This window comes from Lissotriton helveticus, chromosome 1_1 (assembly GCF_964261635.1).
Source record: "Lissotriton helveticus chromosome 1_1, aLisHel1.1, whole genome shotgun sequence".
In the NCBI taxonomy this organism is placed as follows: domain Eukaryota; kingdom Metazoa; phylum Chordata; class Amphibia; order Caudata; family Salamandridae; genus Lissotriton; species Lissotriton helveticus.
The window spans coordinates 1,741,505,066-1,741,526,429 of record NC_136057.1 but is presented as its reverse complement, the minus strand read 5'-3'; the positions used below and the strand labels follow the sequence as shown (position 1 = coordinate 1,741,526,429).

The 21,364-nt window shown below is 49.2% G+C and overlaps 1 protein-coding gene across 1 annotated transcript in view; it reads left to right on the top strand.

The window, feature by feature from the left end:
- The window catches only part of PRDX2 (peroxiredoxin 2), a 44,057-nt gene that overhangs the window by 5,524 nt on the left and 17,169 nt on the right, over positions 1-21,364 (top strand).

Here is a 21,364-nt window from a genome sequence, read left to right as displayed (position 1 = left end):
AGGAGATAGAAGATCAAAAGAAAAAGAGAGACGTAGGCATATTATGTTGTTGAGTAGGGTGCATGTGTGCGTTCGGTAGTATTGTCTGGTCTGAGTGTTTAGGGTGGCTTGTGAGAGGACAAGTAGTTGTCTAGTGACAGCCAAAACTCGCTCTTTTTCCCTGAGTCCCTTTGGCTGTTGGACGTTATGGTGTCGGCTCCCCTTAGGAAAATGACCCAGTTGAACCAGGCTTTAAAGGTGGCCTTTGCTGTGTCCTTCCAGTTATTCAACACCGTCTTGACCGCTGCTGTAAGCAGGAGGTCAATCAGGTCTCTGTCATTTTCGGATGTTATGGAAGGGTCAGTGTACCCCAGTATTAGGTGGTGGAAGTCCATTGATAGTGTGGCTCCTGTCATGTCATTGATTAGAGCGATTATGGAGTGCCAGAACTTCTTTGTTTTGGCGCAGTGGAATAGGAGGTGTGCTAGGTCTCCCTTCTGCCTGTTGCAGTTCCAGCAGGAGTCAGTCTCTCTGATGCCTATGTTGGCAAGACGAGCTGGGGTCCAGTAGGCCCTGTGTACTAGCCAGAATTTTGTCTGATCCAGGGTCGTTGTCACTTTCCTCCTTGATGTGGAGGACCATAAATCTGCCCTTTCCTTCTCGCTTAGCTCTCTCCCTGCTGCTTCTTCCCATTGGCTTACAGTTCTGTTGTTCAATTTGGACGTTTTGGGGGTCATGGCTCTGTATATGTGTGCTAGCTGGTGTCCCGTGATGTTCAGGCTGTTGGCGTATTTTGTTATTGATGGGGCGAGCGTGTTTATGTTGGCTTTGGCTATTGCTACTTTTATTTTAAGGAAGTTATAGAGCTCTATGTTGTCGAAGTTGTATTGTTGTCTGAGGTGTTCTCCACTCGCTCCTCAAAACCGTCTTCAGTCCGATTTGGTTTCTGGTGTGTGGGCTCTAGTTAGATGGCCAGCTTTCCCGACACTCTCAACCAAGATGACTTTGGTAAGTACACATACAATCAAATGGATTTTAACCTGTGCATCGTTAAGTTGTTTTGGGGACAGGAACCCAAATAATTGAAATGATGATGTATATCAATTCAGTTAAATGTCTCGGTTGCATAGGTTTTATTGAGTGTCTGGGTTTAGAATACGAATGGGACGGAAAAGTACCTGTGTAAGCACATTATCTTTACTAGTGACCGTATTCACGCGGGGGCACTGAAAACCACGAGTACGCCTAATGCGATTCTGAGTTCAGGAGTGGCTGTTAAAAGGGTGACATGTCGACTCGTCAGAATAATGCGATGCGCGTAAGTTATGCGTTGGTGCGAAACACTAAAGTAAACGTGGTAGCCTAAGCTGTTCTCTTTCAGTAAGTCATTGCTGCGTGCGTTTGTTGTATCTTTCCTTGTCCACGAGGGTAGGTTGGTTGTCACTATTTCAGTACCTTGGTGTCGTTTGATCAGCGCCCCGCATGAGTATACTCTTTTTACCCGGGTGTCTCAAGAAGAGTTTATCCTGATGTCGGCTAGAAGCATTAACGCAACTGCTACAACTGTTACCTATCGACAGCTTATATTTTAACTATTTAAAAAATGTCCATTGCGGACTTTGTGCGTACCTTTTTTTTTCTAAATGCTAAACACGCGTGCCTTTTTTGCTGTACTCAGTTTGGCGGTTGAAGGACTCATTGGCACCTACCTTCCCGTGATGGCCGCCTCCGTTTAGCACTTCCGGTTTTGGCTCCGCTTGATTCCCGCAGTCCCGTGATCGCTGCTGGCCCTCTGGTAGGTAAGCGCTCCGGAGGTGTTTCCCACGCTTCAGCGCCTCTCCGCTTTCCCGCTCCTCGCCTCTTTCCCGCTTCCTACTTCATTTCTACTTCATTTCATTTCTGCTCCCCGGTTTGGCTCCGGTCACCAGTCCGCTGAGTGCGCTTGTGCTTGCCTGCGCCTGCTGGTGCTTTTTCGTTCGTAGGGGTCCAGGCTTTGTTGCTCTTCACTCGGGTCTGTTTGTTCTTTAGTGCCGCCCTTCCGCCATCTTTTCTCCCGCGTCTCGGTTGCTTCAGAGTTGTTTTGGCTATTTACGGGCTTCTGCGCTTACTTTGAAGGCTGGTTGCTTTTATTCCTTGTAGCTCTTCACTTCATGCATCGCTGACTTCTTTTACAAGGTGTTCACCCTGTGTTTGGTTGCCTTAAATCGCAATTGTTTTCCTCAGGGGTCACGGAGCTCCGGACCTAGACGACCATCCTCTTTGTCGTCCAAGCCACGCCCCCCTATCCTTATGTGCTGGGATCCTGGAAGGATTGGGAGGAGCTGCGGGACCCTGAAGAATACCATCCCTTAGACCCCAACAGGGACTGATGTGAGTATTTGGTGGGCGCCAGTGGACTGGACACATCCCAGGTAGTGGCATACTCTCTCCTCCTATCATGGCTACGGATGAGGGGCTTCCTCTGCTATGGTGGTTAGTGCGGCCAAGGTCCTGGACCTTAGCCTACCGTCAGTGGCAGGCAAGACTAAAGTCTTGGCAGGGATGCGGCAGCCGGGAGTGGCCCCTGCCCTCCACATACATATAACCGCTTGTCATTTAATAAAGCCCTCAATGATGTCCTTCTGGGGACTTGGTCCAAATCCTGCACAGGGGCTCTTGTGAACAGGACGATTACCCACCGGCCCGCCCCAGGGGACCCCAGCTTCCTTACCCAACACCCTACCCTAGAGAACTTGGTGACCCAAGCCTCCACCTCCTATGTAACCCCTGGCACATTCCATACCGCTTCACCAGATTGGGAATCCAAAAAGCCGGACACCTTAGGGAAGAAAATCTGTTCTTCCACCAGCCTGGCAATGCGGTCCGTGAACTTCATTGCCTTTTGGCTGTTAAATCCATGCCATGTGAGATTTGGTTACACATATGCTGTCCATGGTCTGAGGAGGCCCCGGTCATACTCTCCCAAGCTATGTCTTCCTGGAGAGATGAATTGAAGTTCACAAATCGATGTGGGATAGACACGACTGCCTGGCTGTGTAGAGCAGTTTATTCAGTGGCCTTGTAGCACCACACCTGGCTGAGAACTGGCCTTTCTGGGATGTCCAAGCGTCGCTTATGGATATGCCTTTTGATGGCTGTAGTCTGTTTGGAGAGGAGGCGAACTCCGTGCCAGAGCGTTTCTAGGATAGTTGAGTTACGGCCAAGTGCTTGAGCCATTTAATGGACTCTCGCTAACTCTCACGCCTTTCGCTCCTATTGTGGCCATGGAAGGGGCTTCCAGCCACCACAGCATGTACGCTTCCAAGCCTCTTTGTGGTCGAGGATGTGGTATCTACAGACGCTGTGGGTTGGGCAGCCACAGGTCAGGCCAGTGCATCACTCCCCAGCAGCCACAGTCTCAACCTTTAGTTTGCCCTCTTACCATCATGGTCACTTAGTGGAAGCAGGTTATGCCATCACATACCCCGCTGGAGGTCTATAACATCGGACCCCTGGGTTCTTAAGATTGTCGAACTGGACTAATCCCTCTCCTTTGTGAGCGCCCCTCCACCCATGCCACTCACTTGCGACAGGCTGATGAAGGAATAGATCTGCTTGCTCCACCAGGAAGTGACTGCTCTCTTGGCCAAGGAAGCCATAGAGACTGTGCCGGCGCCAGAAGATGGTCATGGTTATTAATGCTACTTCCTGGTGCCCAAGTAGGATGGAGGCAATCGTCCTATCATAGAGCTGCAACCTCTACATTTCTTCCTCGAAGTTTAAGATGCTGATGCTCACTCGTGCTCGGTCTGCCCTGGACCGACGAGACTGGATGGTAGTGCTGGACACATACTTCCACATTCCCATCCTGCCTGCCCACAGGGGTCACCTGCAGTTCATGGTGGGCCACGAGCACTTTCAGTTTACTGTGCTTCCTTTTGACCAAATCAGCACCCCTTGCGTGTTCACCAAGATGATGTTGGTGGTTGCAGCTCATCAGTGCCAGTCGTCCCTTATCTTGGCAACTGGCTGTTGAAGGGGAACTCGTCCCAGGCAGTAGTTTCCCATCTCCAGACTTTGGCGGACCTCCTGCATTAGCTGGGGTTTACTATCAATGTACAGAAGTCACCTAACCCAATTTCAGATGCTTCCTTTCATCGTACCTGTTCTGGTCACAGTGCATTTTAAGGCCTAGCCTCCCGAACGACGAGTCTAGGATATTCAGGTTATGATAATGATGATTCAGGCTCTATCCTGGATTTTGGGGAGACTGACTCAGGCTGCTGGGCCTTATGACTTGCATCCTATTTGCGACCCATGTCCACCCGCATATGCAGGCTCTGAAGTCGGACTGGAAGTTCCAGTGGGGGCAGCATCAGGGGAATCTCTCCAACATAGTCAAGATCTCAAAGGGAATTGCAAAAGATCTGCAGTGATGGCTAATGAACTGCGATTGGGTAATCTGCAGACCCCTCTCCCTTCCCCAACCAGATCTGACCGTGGTGACAGATGGGTCACTCCTGGAATGGGGTGTTTATCTGGGAGTGGTGAAGATCAGAGGACTCTAGTCTCTGGCTGTATCTAGACTCCACATAAACCTATTGAAGATCCAGAAGATTCAGCTGGCATTGAAAGCCTTTCTACCCTCCGTCAAGGGAAGGCTATTTCAGGTGTTCGCGAACACCACCACTATGTGGTACTGCAACAAACAGTGCCAGGTGGGGTCGTGGACCCTCTGTTCAAGAGGCCCTGTGTGTCTAGACATGTCTGGAACATCAGGGCATATCCCTGGTGGTTCAACACCTGGAGGACTCTCTTGAAGACCAGGGAAGACTAACTCAGGTGAAGATGCCTAGCAGATCACAAATGGCGCCTCAATCTGGAGGTGGTGCAAGGTCTGTCAGCAGTTGGGAGAGCCTTGGTTAGATCTGTTCGCCACAGCAGAGAACGCTTAATGTCAGCAGTTCTGTGCACCAGAGTTTCCTAGGCGGCTCTCACTCGGAGACTCTTTTCGCTTCTAGTGGAGGTGAGACCTCTTTTACGCTTTTCTGCCTATACCACTCCTGACCAGAGTTCTCTAGATCAGGAACAACCGGGCTCAAGTCATGGTTGTGGCTGTGGACTGGGCTTAAAGAGATTTGTTATCCCGAGCCGTTGAGCACTGCCATCGGTCTTTCGATCAGGCTACTTCTTTGGGAGGATCTTCTGTTACAGCAGCAGGAGAGGGTTCTCTACCTGAACCAGTCAATGCTCTTCCTTCATGCGTGGAGTTTGAGTGACAAGTTGACAGCTTTTGACCTTCCGCCCAAAGTCTGCACTGTTATCTTGGAAGCCAGGTGTCCCTCCAGCAACATTGTATGTGCCTGCCTTCAGGGCAAGTTTGTGGCATGGTCTGCAGAGGAACGGGTTGACCCTCTTTCTCCATCTCTGCTCCAGGCACCCTAAATGGGTTTCTTTCTGTCATATCAGCCTTTCTGTGGTTGCCAGATCAGTGGTCCCCTTTCAAATCCCCTGTTGTAAATAGATTCTCGAAATGTTTGCAACACGTTTCCACCTTCACCCTTCATCATGCCTCAGTCGGACTTTTATCTGGTCTTGACTTTTCTGATGTACTCTCCCTTTGAGCCATTGCACACATGTTCTCTCAGGCTCCTTACTATCAGGATGACCTTCCTAGTGGCGATAACATCTGCCTGGAGGGTCAGTGACCTTCAGGTGTCATCAAAGCAGCCAGACCTGTACATCTACCCAGACAAGTTAATTCTTCGAACTAGAGCTTCTTTTCTGCCGAAAGTGGTGACTCCCTTTCATGTAGGTCAGTCCCTCATTCCGTCTACTTTTTAGGCTCTGCCACATCCCTCCAAGGAAGAGGAGCGACTTCCCCTTCTGGATCCAAAAAAGAACGCTGTTATTGTACCTTGACTGCAAAAGAGCTTCGGGTGGATAACCAACTCTTCGTGGGGTATGTTGGAGCAAAAAAAGGAAGGGATGTGCAATGGAATGTGTTCTGCATAAAAATCTGCTACGCACTGGCCAAGAAGCAACACCCAGAGGCTTGCATACTCATTCCACCAGTCCCAAGGCAGTGACCACTTTGTTAGCATGTGGAGTTCCGGTCCTGGATTTCTACCTGGCAGCAACGTGGGCATCTCTGCACACGTTTACCGAGCACTGCTGTCTGGACAATCCGGTCCGTAGGGGTGGGCATTTTGCCCGTTTGGTCCTGCAGGATTTTTAAACGGGAAATTGTTTTGCAGAACCACATCCGTTAAGGTATTGCTTCGGTACCTATTCTAAGGTAAGGAACCTGTGCCTAAGTCTCTATCAAATGAACAAGTTACTTACCTTCATTAATGCCGTATCTGGTAGAGACTATATCTAGCCGCAGATTCCTAACCAACCCTCTCATCCTCCCTGCTCTGCAAACGGATTTCAGGAACAGGGCTTTGCCCTTCCAGGGCCCTAGTTCTCCACACCAGTGGCCAGTGTTTTGTGGCTCCACGTTCCTGGCGTGAAGAGTTGCGAAAAGAAACTGCCATTAGCATGCTGGGGTGGCACCTATATAGGCACCGTGCATGTCACTTCTGACACTACCTACCGGCACGCGTTGGGTGCTGCTCCTAAAAGTTCCGATCCAGTCTGATGCCTGGAGATAATTCTAAGGTAAGAAATCTGCTTGTTAGTAAACGGCTAGTTAGTGTCTACGATATACAGCGTTACTGAAGGTAATTAACTTGTTCAGCGCCAACAGATGTCTGTCTCTGACCCACACTTGTTTTGTTGTGCCTGGGGTTGAGCCACGACCCACGGTCTGCTCCAACTGTAACCACATGAATCAGAAGGCAATTTACGAATGGGCGTTGAAGCTCCTGGTTGTGTTGAAGACAACTTCTATTATTTATTTATTCATTTGAAAGTTTTATAGAGCGCAAACAAGATCCTGATGGATATCAGAGCACTATACAGTCAGTGAATGTTACTTATACAGCAAACAAGAGCGAATCAAAACAAAGGTACAAAACATATTATAAAAGGAACATACTTAGATGCAACATAATGACTATCTCGTAGCGTGAAACAGAAGGACGATATAATGACTAGGTTGCTTAGATGGTCCTTCATCAAAGTCAGGTTGGGAGCGCGTGTGCATTTCATCTCGATATCTCTATAGACCATACTCATGTGAATTTGGCCATGAGAATGGATTTTACTTCCTTTTTAAAAGAAGCAGTGGAGGGGTTAAGTCTGGTTTCTGGGGGTAAGGCATTCCAAATTCTAGGCGCAATCCCAGAGAAGGTTCGCTTATAAGTCTTCTTCCTATTGAATTTTTGTGGTTTCAATAGTAGTTTTTCTGCATTTCTTGAGGGTCTGATCCCACTCAAGATCGTCAGTTTCTCTGCCAAGTAGCTGGGTGCATTGTGATGCATGGCTTTGTGCGTCACGCATGCTATTTTCAGATGAATTCTGGCTTCCAGAGGTAGTTAGCCAGTTCAAGGATTGTAGGTCCGGGGAGATGTGGGAACTTCGTTTAGAACCATTTATGAGTCTTGCTGCTGCATTGATTTGAGGCTCTTAACAGTGCCGTTGTTGCTTTGGGTAGGCCACAGAGAGATACACATCCGTATTCCACTCTAGGTATAACTAGAGCTTGTACTGCTTGCTTGAAGTCATTGTGTGGTAGGAAGGGTTTCAGTTTCCTCAGTGTGTTTATCTGGAAGTTTGCTCCCTTTGTAGCACTGCTATGTTTTTGCATGTTGAGGTTACTTTCCAGAGTTATTCCTAGTGACTTCGCTGAGTCCATGATGGTAGGTTGAACGTTGAATGCCGTAATATGTTTGATCCATTCTTGTATTTTGTGGATTTGGGCGGGTGGAGCTATTAGAAGGAATTCAGTTTTTAGGGCATTCAGTTTGAGATTTTCTTCCAGCCAGGTTTGGGTATACCTAAGCGTTGTATTAAGCGATTTGATATTTTCTAGGGTGAGGATCTTACGGTATAGTTGTGTGTCGTCGGCATACATGTGATATTGCACGTTAGAAGTGTGTAGAATTTCGGCGAGTGGTTCCATGAAAAGATTAAATAATGTCGAGGATAGTGAGGACCCTTGCGGGACTCCCAAAGTTACTGGGACGGGCTTGGACAGGGAATTATTGACTTTGAAGGGTTGTGTCCGGTTTTGGAGAAATGAAGTAAATCAACTTAGCACTGTCCCTGATAGACCCATTCTGTGTTCCAGGAGGTCTAACAGTTTCTCATGTTTGACCGTATCAAAGGCTGAGGAGAGGTCTAGCAGGATGAGTAAACCGGATCCATTTTGATCACGGATTTGCAGCGCGTCAATTGTGTCATGGCTGATTCAGTGCCATGGCCTGCACGGAAGCCTGATTGGTGTTTGTTAAGGAGGGCAAAGTGATCAATATGCTTCGTTAGTTGTAGATGAACACATTTGTCCGGATGTATGACATTACAACGCATGCTTTTACATCGCATGCCTTTACAACGCTGTTTTTACAACGCATGCCTTTACAACGCATAGTGCTTTGGGGCGCTGGATAGTGAATAGTTTAATTTACTATTCCAACTCCAATCCCCGTGGATAGTAGGGAAGGTGTTGGATAGTAAATGAAACCTATTCCCTATCCTAGAGCGCCCCCCAGCGCAATGCGTTGTAATGGTTTGCGTTGTAAAAGTTGCGTCGTAAAGGCACTGCGTGATAAAAGTTGTGTTGTAAAGGATGTTTCCCCATTTGTCCAGAAGCTTTGCCAAGGTTGGAATATTGGATATAGAGAGATAGTTGTTTAGGTCCGTAGGGTCAGCCGTGGGCTACTTTAGAATGGGTGATACCTGGCCTACTTTGAGAGTATCCAGGATGCAACCTTATTGAAGTGAACTGTTTATGATCTTGGACCAGAGAGCAGAAGCAGTGGGGTTAGGTCTTTGACTGCATTTGCGGGGAGCGGGTCAGTGAAGTGATTGGCAGGGTTCAGGGCACTGAGTATTTTGCCTATGGTTTCTTCGGAGTAGGTGGTAAATGATGACCAGGCTGCATCGTTTTTTAGGTTGGGCTCTGATGGGAGTTGGCATGGTGCAATTGGGAGGGCTGGGAAGGGTTGTGTATGCGGTCTTGCGTGTAAGGTTAGATCATTTAAGAGGTCCTTCTTGATGGTGTCGATCTTCAGAGTGAAGAAGGTGGCAAATTCTTCACAGTTTGGCTGCGGGCACGCTATGTCTTGTGGACGTTGAGTTGCCTCCTTAGATTGGGTTTTGATTAGTTCAAAGCGTTTTTGGGGATGATTTCTTGCCTGGTCAAGTTTGAGGCTGAAAAAGTCGGCTTTGGTGTGCTTGATCTTTCGATAATATGCATTTATCTTTGTCCTGAGAATCTTGAGGTGATTGGCGGATGGCACAGATCTCCAAGCACGTTCAGAAGTTCTGAGTGAACGTCTGTCCTCATTGAGTATTCCGTTGTACCAAGGTTTAGAATTTTTTATAGAGGCTCTTTTTAGTTGAAGAGGTCCAACCTCATTTATTATCGAGGTCATGGCAGAGAGGTAATGATTGGTGAGATCATGTACTTCGGAAGACCCTGTAGGGGGCAGAAGTAGGTTGTAACAGGAAGATGGCAGTGTGGGGGGTGATTTTTTTTCAGGTCTCTTTTTCACACTTTTGGTCTTGTGGATTGAGTGGAGTTCAGTTTCACAATTTCCTTAATGGAGAAGGTAATAATGTGATGGTCTGACCAGTCGCAAGGTTGGAACGACTCTAGCTGAATGGAGTCTTTTAGAGATTAAGTCCAGGATCGAACCTTTATAGTGTGTGGGGATGTTGCAGAATTGTGTTAGGTCTAGGTAATCTAGGAAGTTCTTGAGACTGCTGACCACTTTCTCATTGTGATCATCCCAATGGAGATTGAAGTCTCCAAGGAATATTTGGGTATTTTGTCGCCCACGCAGATAACTGCTCCTGTGGGAGATCGCAAAGCTATTTCTGGAGCCTTTCCCACTGACTATAGTCTTCAAGGTCCAGGGTGGGAAATCCTTTTCCTACCAGGCAGCGAAACTGTGGAATACCATGCCATCACGTTGAGATCTGACACGAACAGAACCAGTTTTAGGAAGGCCCTAAAAACGTGGCTCTTTTCTATGCTCTAATAGCTTCCTGACTTTTCTTCCGTGCTACAGCGCCAAGACGCCTCGGCATAAGCGCGCTTTAAAAATAATTGAGTCAGTCAGTCAAGACTTCATCCTCCTGTTTGGTAAGTCCTATATGCACAACAAATGGATGCATTTCTCGACTTCCCCATCCAAATGCTGTGCTTCTAGGCCCCTTTCCCGCACACCACCTGCAGGTCTTACACCTGGGCTTACTCGAAGCTACCCAAAGTTAATTTCAGCACCATTCCAGAGCCCTCTGATGCCATACAACGATGAGCCCATTTTATCCCTAACTCTGAACCTGGGCCACTCCAGCGCTGTTCCACGTCTATGGCCCTACCTATCCCTTGACTTTATACCCCTAGATCAACCATTCCTTCCTGAAGGAGATCACGAGGAAGGGTTTGGTCCCCTAGAAGAAACTGGTATGAGGAGCTGGTGGATGCCAGTGGCCTGGACACCTCACAGCGCTCTGGCATTGTTTCCCCCCTGTGCCCTGTGCCAGGGAGAGGTGCATTCTTCATTAGTGATGCGCAGATTGGCAAAGGTCCTTAACCTTCGGCTGCCTGCTTTCAAGGTCAAGACCAACAACTTTACTGCAGTGCTTCACCCAGTAGCCGGTTCGGCTAAACCACTGCTCCACTTTAACAAAGCAGCCACTGACGTTCTCCTCAGGGCTTGGGCTAAACCGTTCACAGGGGATCCTGTGCAGCACATTATTGGCAGATGTCGAGCCCCAGGAGACCCAGCGTTCCTCTCCCAGCACCCCTCACCCAGAGAGCCTAGTTATGCAGGCCGCAGCTTCCAAGACCAACCCAAATGCCCTCCTTTCCAGCTCACTGGACAGGGAATCCAAGAGGTTTGACACCTTTAAGAAGCATATTTTCTCCTCCACTAGGCTAGCCTTGTGGTCAGTGAACATCGCATGCCTCTCAGGACGATATTCCCATGCATTGTGGGATTCAGTTGCACAGCTGCTGCCCAAGGAGGCAAGGAGGCTTGTGTTATCCTCAACCAAGCCACATCAGATGGTCAGGATGCAGCAAAAATTGTCATCAGTTGTGGGCCTGGTATCTGACTCCCTAGACAGAGCCCTGGCTTCTACGTTGGTGCTGCATCACCACGCTTGGTTGTGGTCCACTGGGTTCTCATGGGATGTCAAAGCATCCATGATTGACATGCCCTTCGATGGCCTATTTGACGACAATGTTTACTCTGTGCTTGAGCGCTTTTGAGAAATCAGGGTCACCCCTAGATCTCTTGGGCTGTCCCTATCTTCTTGGCCCAAAGAGCAGTCATTTTGCCCCTGCCTGCTGTGGCCAGGATGGTATTGGTGTCTGCAATACCTACTAGTACTGCCACTGGTGTCCTTTTTTTGTGCGGTTCCGCGAATCCCAAAGAGGACATGGGAGTCAGACCCAGCGAGCTGTCCAGTTGCTCCCACCCCTCCTGCAGCTGCTATCTCTAAACCTCTTCAGTGCACCCTCCATTCAGCATAGCCACACATTGGCGGACGAATCGGCCACCACCAGCCCCAATGGTCTGCGATAACCTCTAATAAGTGGGTGCTTGTTTTAAAGGGTTGCCCCCTTACATTGTTGAAAAAGCCTCCACCTTTGACACCATCCCATGAACGGATGACGGAGGACCATGTCTCCTTGCTCTGTCAAAGTACAGGTTCTTCTGGCCAAAGAGGCCATCAAGAGTGTTCCTGTACCAGAAGTAGGGCGTGGTTGTTATTCCGATACTTTCTGGTGCACAAACAAGGATGGAGACCTCCATCCTATGGGCTGGACCCTAGAGACTGGATGGGAGGCTGTACCTGCAGGATGCATATTTCCACATGCCCATCCTGTTGGCCCACAGGTAATACCTATGATTCACGTTCGCCACAAGCATTTCCAGTTCGCTGTGCTCCCTTTCGGCCTTACCAGTGCCCTTGGGTGTTCACAAAAGTGGTGGTGGTTGCAGCCCATCTTCAGAGCTTCCATTCTGCCTTCCTGTTGAAGGCTGGCTCGTGACAGGCAATCATTACCCACCTCGAGACTACAGTGGATCTCCTGCATTCAGTGGGGTTTGCTATCAACTTTTCAAAGTCACCTGATCCCCTTCCGATGCTCCCTTTCATCTGAGCCATGCCAGACTCAAGGTAATTCTGTGCCAATCCTCTGGAGAAGCGAGTCCAAGATATTGAGGCAATAATTCTGACATTACACCCTCTATCCTGGATATTGGTGAGACTGACTGAGGCTGGTGGGCCTCAAGGCATCCTGCTGGTAAACCATGACGCATGCAGGCTCTGCAATGGAACCTGAAGCGCAGTGGGTGCAGTGGGAAATCTCTCCGACCTGGTGCAGATATCGGAGAGGACTGCACAAGATCTGCAGTAGTGGCTACAAACAGCGATTGGCCTAACAGCAGACCCCTCTCCCTTCCCCACTCGGATCGGAGAGTGGTGACCAATGCTGCATTTCTGGGTTGCCAGCAGCTGCCTGCGAGAGGTGGAAATTGGAGGTTTCTGGTCTCCAGTGAAGTCCCAGCTCCATATCATCTTTCTGGAGCTGAGGGTGATTCGTTTGGTATTGAAAGCCGTGTCCATGAAAGGAAGGCTGGTCCAGGTGTTCATGGACAACACCACCACCTCCATGTGGTATCGCTTCTTACAGCGTGAGGTGAAGTCATGGACCCTGTGCCAGGAGGCTCTTTGCATCTGGATGTAGATGAACACCAGAACATCTTCCTGGTCGTGCAGCACCTGGCAAGCTCACTAAACGCCAGAGCAGACAAACTCAGCTGTTAATGCCTTGCAGATCACAAATGGTGACTACATCTGGAGGGGGCCCATGGTCGATTTTGTGATTATGGAGTACCTTAGCTCGATCTGTTCGCCTCCACCTAGAATGCACAATGTCAGCGCTTCTGCTCTTTCAAATTTGCAAATTAGTTCTCGCTCGAAGATCTTTTGTTTTGAGTGGAATTTGGGACTCCTAAACACCTTTCTGCCAATACATCTCCTGTATATGTACTATAAGATCAGGATCGGCTGGCCCAAGTCTTTCTTGTAGCTCCGGATTAGACATGGAAGATTTGATATCCTGGCCTGGATATGAGCATTGGTCCTCCGGTCAGGCTGCCTCTTCAAGAGGATCTCTTGTCACAACACCAGGGCAGGGTCTTGCATGTGAACCTGCACTCTCTCCACCTTCATGCATGAAGATTGAGCAGCAACTGTTGAGTTTTTGATCTTCCTTCTGAGGACTATGATGCCACCTTGGCAAAGGGGCGTCCTTCCACTAAGATTGTATGCACCTGCCAATAGGATACGTTTATGGCTTGGTATTTCTCACCCCAGGTGGAACCCACTTGTCACTATTGGCAAAGTGTTGCTGTTTTTGTCCCTAGACCAGTAAGGCCTTGCCTTGGATACTGTTACAGGATACTGGTAATCAATTTCGGCTTTCCTGCAGCTGGTGGATCGACCTTCCCTGTTCAAGTCACATGAGGCAATTAGTTTTTGAAAGGCTTGTCACACTGTTCCCTCCTATCCCTCTTGTAATGCCCCAATTGGACCTCAATCTGGTCTTCATGTTTCTCATGTGATCCATTTCGATTCCATAAACAATTGTTCTCTGTAGCCCTTAACCATCAAAATAATCTTTCTGTTGGCCATTACATAAGCCAGAAGGGCCCACGCGCTTCAAGCTCTGTTCATCCTCTGTACACTAGCTTTTTCCCTGACAAACTGATTCTTTGTACGTGTGCGTCTTTCTTCTGAAAGCTGTCACTCCATTTCATGTTGGGCAGATCACATCACCTACTTTTTCCACTCTTCCTCACCCTTCTAAGGAAGAGGAAGGACCCCATTGCAGAGACCTAAAGGTTTATTTAATTCTACATTGTGTGCACTATGGAACTTTCGGTGGACGACTAGCTGCTTCATCGGTTTCACTGGAGCAAAAAAGGGCAATGCTGTGCAGAAGCGGACCATCTCTTGATGGATTGTACTCTGCATTAAGATCTTCTACGCATTAGCTGAGAAGCCTTCTGAAGGCTTGCTGGCCTATTCTGCCAGGGCAAAGGCTGATACTACTGTACCTGCCCTGGAAATCTGTCATGCAGGTACATGGGTGTCCCTCACGATTAAGAAGCACCACTGCAATGGTTCTTAATCTTTTGATTTTTGAGGCCCACTACTTAATCATTACTGGAGCCTGGGTACTCCCAGTGAATCATTGGAATCTGGGGACCCCCACTGAGTCATTTCTGGAAGCTGTGGACCCCCATCATAGCATTTTCAATGATTTGAACTAAAACAATGCAGAAAAACACAGAAACCAAAAATCATCAAACAAATATACAAATGATTAAATATTTTAGTTGATCGCAAACCACTGGAAAAAAGAAATGAAATAGGAAGGTTGAAACATTTCTAAATTCAATTGAGGGCCCTCATCCATATTTTGTTTGTTGCTCTTGCACTGCTCCCATGAATCAGTTTGTGGATGCTACGTTAATGTTTTGCCTTCAAGTTCACATTCCTTCACATTTACAGAACATTTTAACATTTTCAACTGTACACTGTCTCGTTATTAATATACACTTTTTTTGTTTTGTTTTCATAGTCTTCTAGTATTCCGGAATTCACAGTAATGGTGGATAAATGCATGGCCAATAAACAAAGACAATAACAGAAAAGGTAGTGGGACGGGGGGACAAATCACAGGGTTCAAATGCGGTTGAGTACTCAACATCGCAGCTCAATAATGCAGTCAATGGTAGGAAAACGGATCAAAATCATGCACCGCACCGATTGTACAGTTGCATCCAGTTTGTCCAACACATTCATATCCCCTAAGCTTTTAGCATGTAAAGACTATGGCATTATTATTCCCATATTCACACCAGTGGTGTGGGAGGTTAATGTACATGAACAATCAGTGTGGTTTTAGGGTGTTTCAGGCAGATTGGAGAGATCAAATTTCCTTCAACACACCCAGGATGTGATTGGATCACAGATATCTTTGGGTCCGGACGTGGAGGGCATTAATTCCCAAAAGGTAGACAGGTGTTCGTGGCAGAATGTGATTTCTTGAATCCATGTATTAATTGAGGTAGCTGAGAACTTGCGCCAGTGTATGACAACTCTATGCTGCGCCGATTGGAGCATTATGGCAAGGAGGTGACGGTCCATGGGCAGGCGTCTTTGACATAACCCAGCAAACCCACCAAGGGTGTGTGGCCCAATGCTACTCCATAAACCTTGACCCAGTATTCAGCTATAGGTGGGCACTGTCATGCAAGATGCAAAAACTTGGCATGCGGCATCTGACACCTTCAACAATTGGCATTAATCCTGAGACGCATACAATGTATCTGCAGTGGAGTACGATAGATACGGTAAAGAAACTTAAACTGGATGATTCTCAATCTGTAGTTAGAGGAAAGGTGTTCCATTGGCCGCAGCCAGTATAGCATATTTTGGCGTGTTTCCCCCGAGTTTTTGCTTCCTGACCTCCCGGTTTTGACTGTTTTTGCTGGCGTAACATTTCTGCGCACTTTTGATTAGTGGTAAAGTGCAGGCGCTCTCTGTCAATTGTGTTATGGATTTGTGTTTCCACGATTGGATATTTGATTTACTTGTTAGTCCCTAGGAAAGTGCACTGAGTGTGCCAGGGCCTGTGAATCAAATGCTTATCGTGGGCGTGCAGCACTGATTGTGCCACCCACATGAGTAGCCCTGAAAAGGTACCTCAGCGTGCCATTGCAGAGTCTGCACACAGTTTGTAATTGCCATGTCGACTTGGCCACGGCACACACTTGCCAGTCCCTAACCTTCCCTGTTCTTACATGTCAGGCACCCCTAAGGTAGGCCCAAGGTACCCCTGTGGGCAGGGTGCAGTGTATGTGAAAGGTAGGAAATGCCAGGGTGTGTGTGGCATGTCCTGATAGTCAACAACAGCCAATTTAGTTTTTCACTATTGTAAGGCTATCTGTTCTCATAGGCCAGAATGGGCAGTTTGATTAGAACAACTTATAATCATAAACTGACCCAGGGAACAAGGTAGAAATTAGAGTTTAGTATGCCTGAACTCAGAATGTTAAAATTAATCTTTTAGTGAAGGTGATTTTTACATTTTGTGTTTGAAAATACCACTTTTAGAAAGTAAGTATTTTCTTGCTCGACATCCCTTGTGCCTCTGCTGGAATGTGGATTGCCTGTCTGGTTTTCAGATGACAGAAGGCTGGGGAGCAGGAGTGCTCCAGGTAGTTTAGTTAGGGTCAGGAAAGTGCTGAATAGACCTGGGCTGCAGTGGGGGAAGGGGGAGATTTCCTTGCACCCCAAAGGGCCTGGTCGGCCTCTGATCATGCAGTCTCCACCTCCTGCCAGGAATTCACACCAAAGAAGGCAGAACTGGTTCTGGCTGGGCACAGACACCCTCTGCCTAGAGAATCAAATGATTTTTTTTGGACACAAATACTAGGTTCCAGACCCCTGAACTTTAGAACTCATCTGGATCAAGAAGACTGCCAAGAAAAAGAGCTGGAGAAGCTGTGAGGATAAACTACCACTTTGCTGTGTGCTTTGCTGGGCTAACCTGCAGTAGCTGCTTCTGTCTTGGGCAGTGAAAGACTTGGACTGGACTTTCTGCAACCTATTTTGAGTCTCTCTAAGGACTTGAGGTAGAGCTTGCTCCCTGTTCACGAAGTCTCAGGAACTGCATGGACTTCAAGCTCTTTGCCCGCAGCACTGGGGACTGTGTTTTGTGCGGTATCAGAGGAAAAGCAACTCAACGACGCCACTGCCAACACCATGTCCTTAGGGCTCTGCCGCAACGCAATCTTGGTCTCACCTATGACGCCTGTTGATGCCGCCACCGAGCAGCTGCTTGCCCCGCGACCTATGGGCACTACAGTCCTCACTGCCTTGCTTCACGCCGGCGTTCTGGCACCGCAGAGAGCAACACCACACTGCAACCTTGGTCTCACCAACGACTCCTGTTGACGACGCCACCAAGCCACTGCTTGCACCGCGACCTGTGGGCACGGCACTCCGCACCGCCTTGCTTCGTCAGGACGCCTTGGCCTCCCCGCCGCTCCACGTCAAATCGTCGCAGCTGCTTGCATCGTGGCAGGCACTGCTCGTAAGTCACACGAAGCACCGCTCTCATCCCGCACCGGCGCACTATAGACTCCCGCTCGTCAGCCGACGATAGCGCCTCAGCAACGGCGACGCCGCTGCTGGCACCGTGACATGCTAGCACTGTGATGAGCACCGCTTTCATCTCGCACTGCGACCCTGGTCTCATCGACGGCTCCACCCGATGCCGCCACTGAGTCGCTGCTCGCACTGCGACCTGGGAGCACCGCACTGCTGCACTTCGCACCGCAGCACCCAACGCCTGCCGACACCAGAGCTCCTGATTCCATCAGAGAGGAGCTCGACCTGCAACGCGAGTGACTTCGAGGGCCTCATCGCCCTGCATTTCTCACAGGTACTGTTTGCGGGTCTTCCCGACACCGTAGCTGGCCCACGACCAGCCAGAACTGTTGGATTTGTTGTTCACGACGCCGTGGTAGCCCCGGACGGAGCTATCGACATCGAGGAACTTTGTTTGAAACTTATTTTGATAACTACAGACTTTTTTTTTACATATAGTATTGTGGATTTTTGTTGTTTTTGGTCTTGTTTTAATTATATAAAAATATTGGATATCTTTCTAAACTGCTGTGGTGTCCTTTTTGTGGTGCGTACACTGTATTACTGTGGATTATGTGCAAATGCTTTACACACTGCCTCTAAGAAAAGCCTGACTGCTCGTGACAAGCTACCAAGGGGGTGAGCAGGGGTTATCTTAGGAGTGTAACTCCCTTGTTCGAGGCATGTGGGCTGCTAAATTCATATCTTAGCATTAGATCGCCGCCTAGTGTTGGGTCCGGATGATCGCACATTGTTGTCCTGGAAGAGTCTTCGAAGTATCCTGAGATAGGTGGCTCCTCCCCTGGACTACAGTGCGCATGGGCATCGGCTCCATCCCCAGATTGTTTTTTTCCGCCATTGGGTTCGGATGCGGTCTCGACGTCTCTCTGTCGGAACCGAGAAAAACTAGCTTTTTTACGGCCAAAAGGCCTTATATTCTTACGTCGGTATTGTTTGCGCACGGTCTCGAGTTCTTCCGTCTCTTGGAGTCGGAATCAGCGGAGTAGTTTCACTCTTCGGACATCGAGGCCTTCTCATCGCGACACGACGAAACTTTTCGGCATGGAGCGGAGTCCGTTTAAGAACTGTCCGCTCTGTGGGTCAAAATACCCACATATAGACGTGCACCCGGTCTGTAACAAATGCCTTTCACCAGACCATAACGAAGACAACTGCATGGCCTGCGCAAGATTCAGGTCCAAGAAGACACTCAAGCTTCGGCGCGCGGTGCGCCTTGAGGCCAGACAAGCGGCCCCGGATCCCGAAAACATCTTCGGCGACCAAGAAGAGGAGGGCCGGAGCCATCATCTTCAAATCTCCCCGCCCGGGACGGAGGTCGAGGCAGATCCGGAAGACGACGACGGAGTCGTGGGTCAAGGCCTTGAATACGTCGACGAGGTAGGGGACGTCGAAGAGGTTTATGGGGCCGCGGAAGATAGCTCAGGGGACGAGCTATGCCCCGAAGGTTACGAAGATCGAGAACGGGTCACGGGATCGCCTGTCGGCCTTACCCAAGACCCCGTACCGCAAGCCACGGCCCCGCCTTCAGGCCCGGCCACGGACATACTTGCTGCGCAGCCAGTATCGAAACCGAAACTGAAACCTACGGTATCGACTACACCTAAAATGGCCGACCCGAAATCGAAACCGAAACTTATTGATTCGAGCGTCCCGAAGATGGCGGCCGTACCACCAAAAACGGCTAAACCCGTTGCTTCATCGACTCCGTCGGCCTCCGGTCCACAGAAGGCGAAGAAATCTGTCGATTCGAAATCGGCGCCAGAGGAGGGATCCTCTAAGAAGGGTGGTCGGCACGGGTCAACCGCTGCGACGCCGGCAAAGCCCGCCAAAGCCAGCGACACGGCTCCGGTTCCGACTGGGACTGCGTTAGTCGGACGCGTGGTGGAGACGGAGCCGACAAAATCACAAGGATCGAAGGCTGGCACATCTGCGCATCGGTCCAAGGACTCTGGGTCGGCGGCTGCGGCATCATCGTCCAAAACACAGAGGGGCCAACAGGACGTCGGATCCGAGGGCAAGGTCAAGACCTCCTCGTCGGTGCCAAAGGCCACTGTAAGTGACGCGTCCCTCATTGCCTCTTCACTACAGAGAATCAGGGAGAAGGCCTCTGCTACGTCGGCTCCGATGCCATCGCCACAGAAGCCGATGGACGTTCCGGTGAAGCCTGCGGGTAAACTTCTCTTCCTTCTGCCGCCAAAAGAGGCGCCGAAGGCCTTTTCAACAAAATCGACGCCAAAGAAGTCGGATTCTTCAACGACAGGGGCACTTTCAAGTCGGGTACTCGACTCAAGAAGAGGATTCTGAGCGTTTTATCGACGCAGACACAGGCAAATTGACCCTTTACAAGAGGAGGATCACTTCACAGCCAGTGGACTCCTATGTCATCCCCCTGAAGAAGAAAAAGCTTCCCCAAGACGCTTCAGGCCTCATGGAACCTATCCAGCCTCCTCCAAGAAGGAGCCCAACTCCTTCTCCAGAACACTCTGAGGGTGAAGGATATGATGAAGATGACCAATACACTTTCCCCATCAATGAACCAGATGCACAGCCAGATTCATATGATGACATTGGTGACCAAGGCACCCGAAATGTGGGGCAAGACCCACAGCCTTTCAGTGCACGTGCATCCCCTACAGAAGATTCTGCAGGTTTTCATGCACTCATTGAGAGGGCAGCTGCTAATCATGATGTGGACATGCATGCTGACCCGGTAGAAGAAGACTTTCTATTTGACACTTTTTCAGTCTCTGAAAGGACAGTAAAGACACTGCCTATGCTCAAAGGGGTCCTCAAGCATGCTGCGGACATCTTTAAAGAACCTACCAGGGCGAGAGTGGTCAATCCACGTATCGAAAAAAAGTACAGACCAGCACCTGCAGACCCTGCATACATTCGGGGACAGTTGCCGCTTGACTCCCTGGTGGTCGCAAATGCCCGCAAACGGGCCAACTCCCAAACAACGGGTGAAGCTCCTCCCCCGGATAAGGAGTCCAAAGTGCTAGAGGCTGGAGGCAAAAGAGTAGCTGCACAGGCTGCCAATTTTTGGCGTATTGCAAATACACAGGCACTCTTGGCACGTTACGATAGGGCGCATTACGACACCCTAGAGCAAGTTTTACAGCACCTGCCTCCGCAGTTTCAAGAGGGCACCAAACTGCTTATAGAGGAGGGAAAACTGATCTCCAACGCAGCCATAAAGTGTGCACTTGATGCCGCGGACACAGCCGCTAGGGCCATTAACACTAGCGTCATGCTGAGACGACAGGCGTGGCTCCGCATATCGGGGTTTAAACCTGACATTCAAACAACCATACTTAATCAGCCAGTCAATCCTGATAGACTGTTTGGTCCAGATGTTGACACCACCTTAGAAAAAATTAAAAAAGACACCGAAACTGCTAAGTCTATGGGGGCCCTACAATCACAACAGTTTCGTGGCAATAATTTTCGTCGCTCAGGTGCGCGTGGAGTCACCAGAGGACAGATGGGTCAACAATCACAATTCTCTAGAGGTGGAGCACAATCCTCGTACCCCAAACAGAACAAGGGGGGTTACCGAGGAAACAGCGCCAGAGGACGCGGCAGAGGGAACAACAACTCCCGCTCCTCTACCCCAAGCAAACAGTGACTCTCTGTCACTGCCCCCCGACCACTTAACACCTGTCGGGGGGAGACTACAGCAGTTCCTGCCCGTCTGGAGAAACATCACCACAGACAGGTGGGTGCGACAACTTGTCCAGTACGGTTATTGTCTAGAGTTAAAATCCACTCCACCCAACATTCCACCGAGGCAAAGGCCTATGTCCGCAGAGCACTTGCACTTATTGCAGCAGGAAGTGGTGGTGATGCTGCAAAAAGGCGCAATAGAGCTCGTGCCAGTGGGAGAGGAAGGCACAAGGGTATATTCCCTGTACTTCCTTATTCCAAAGAAGGACGGATCTCTCAGACCCATTCTGGATCTGCGTCCCCTCAACCTGTATATACTGTCAGAACATTTCCATATGCTTACACTGCAACAGATTCTTCCCTTGTT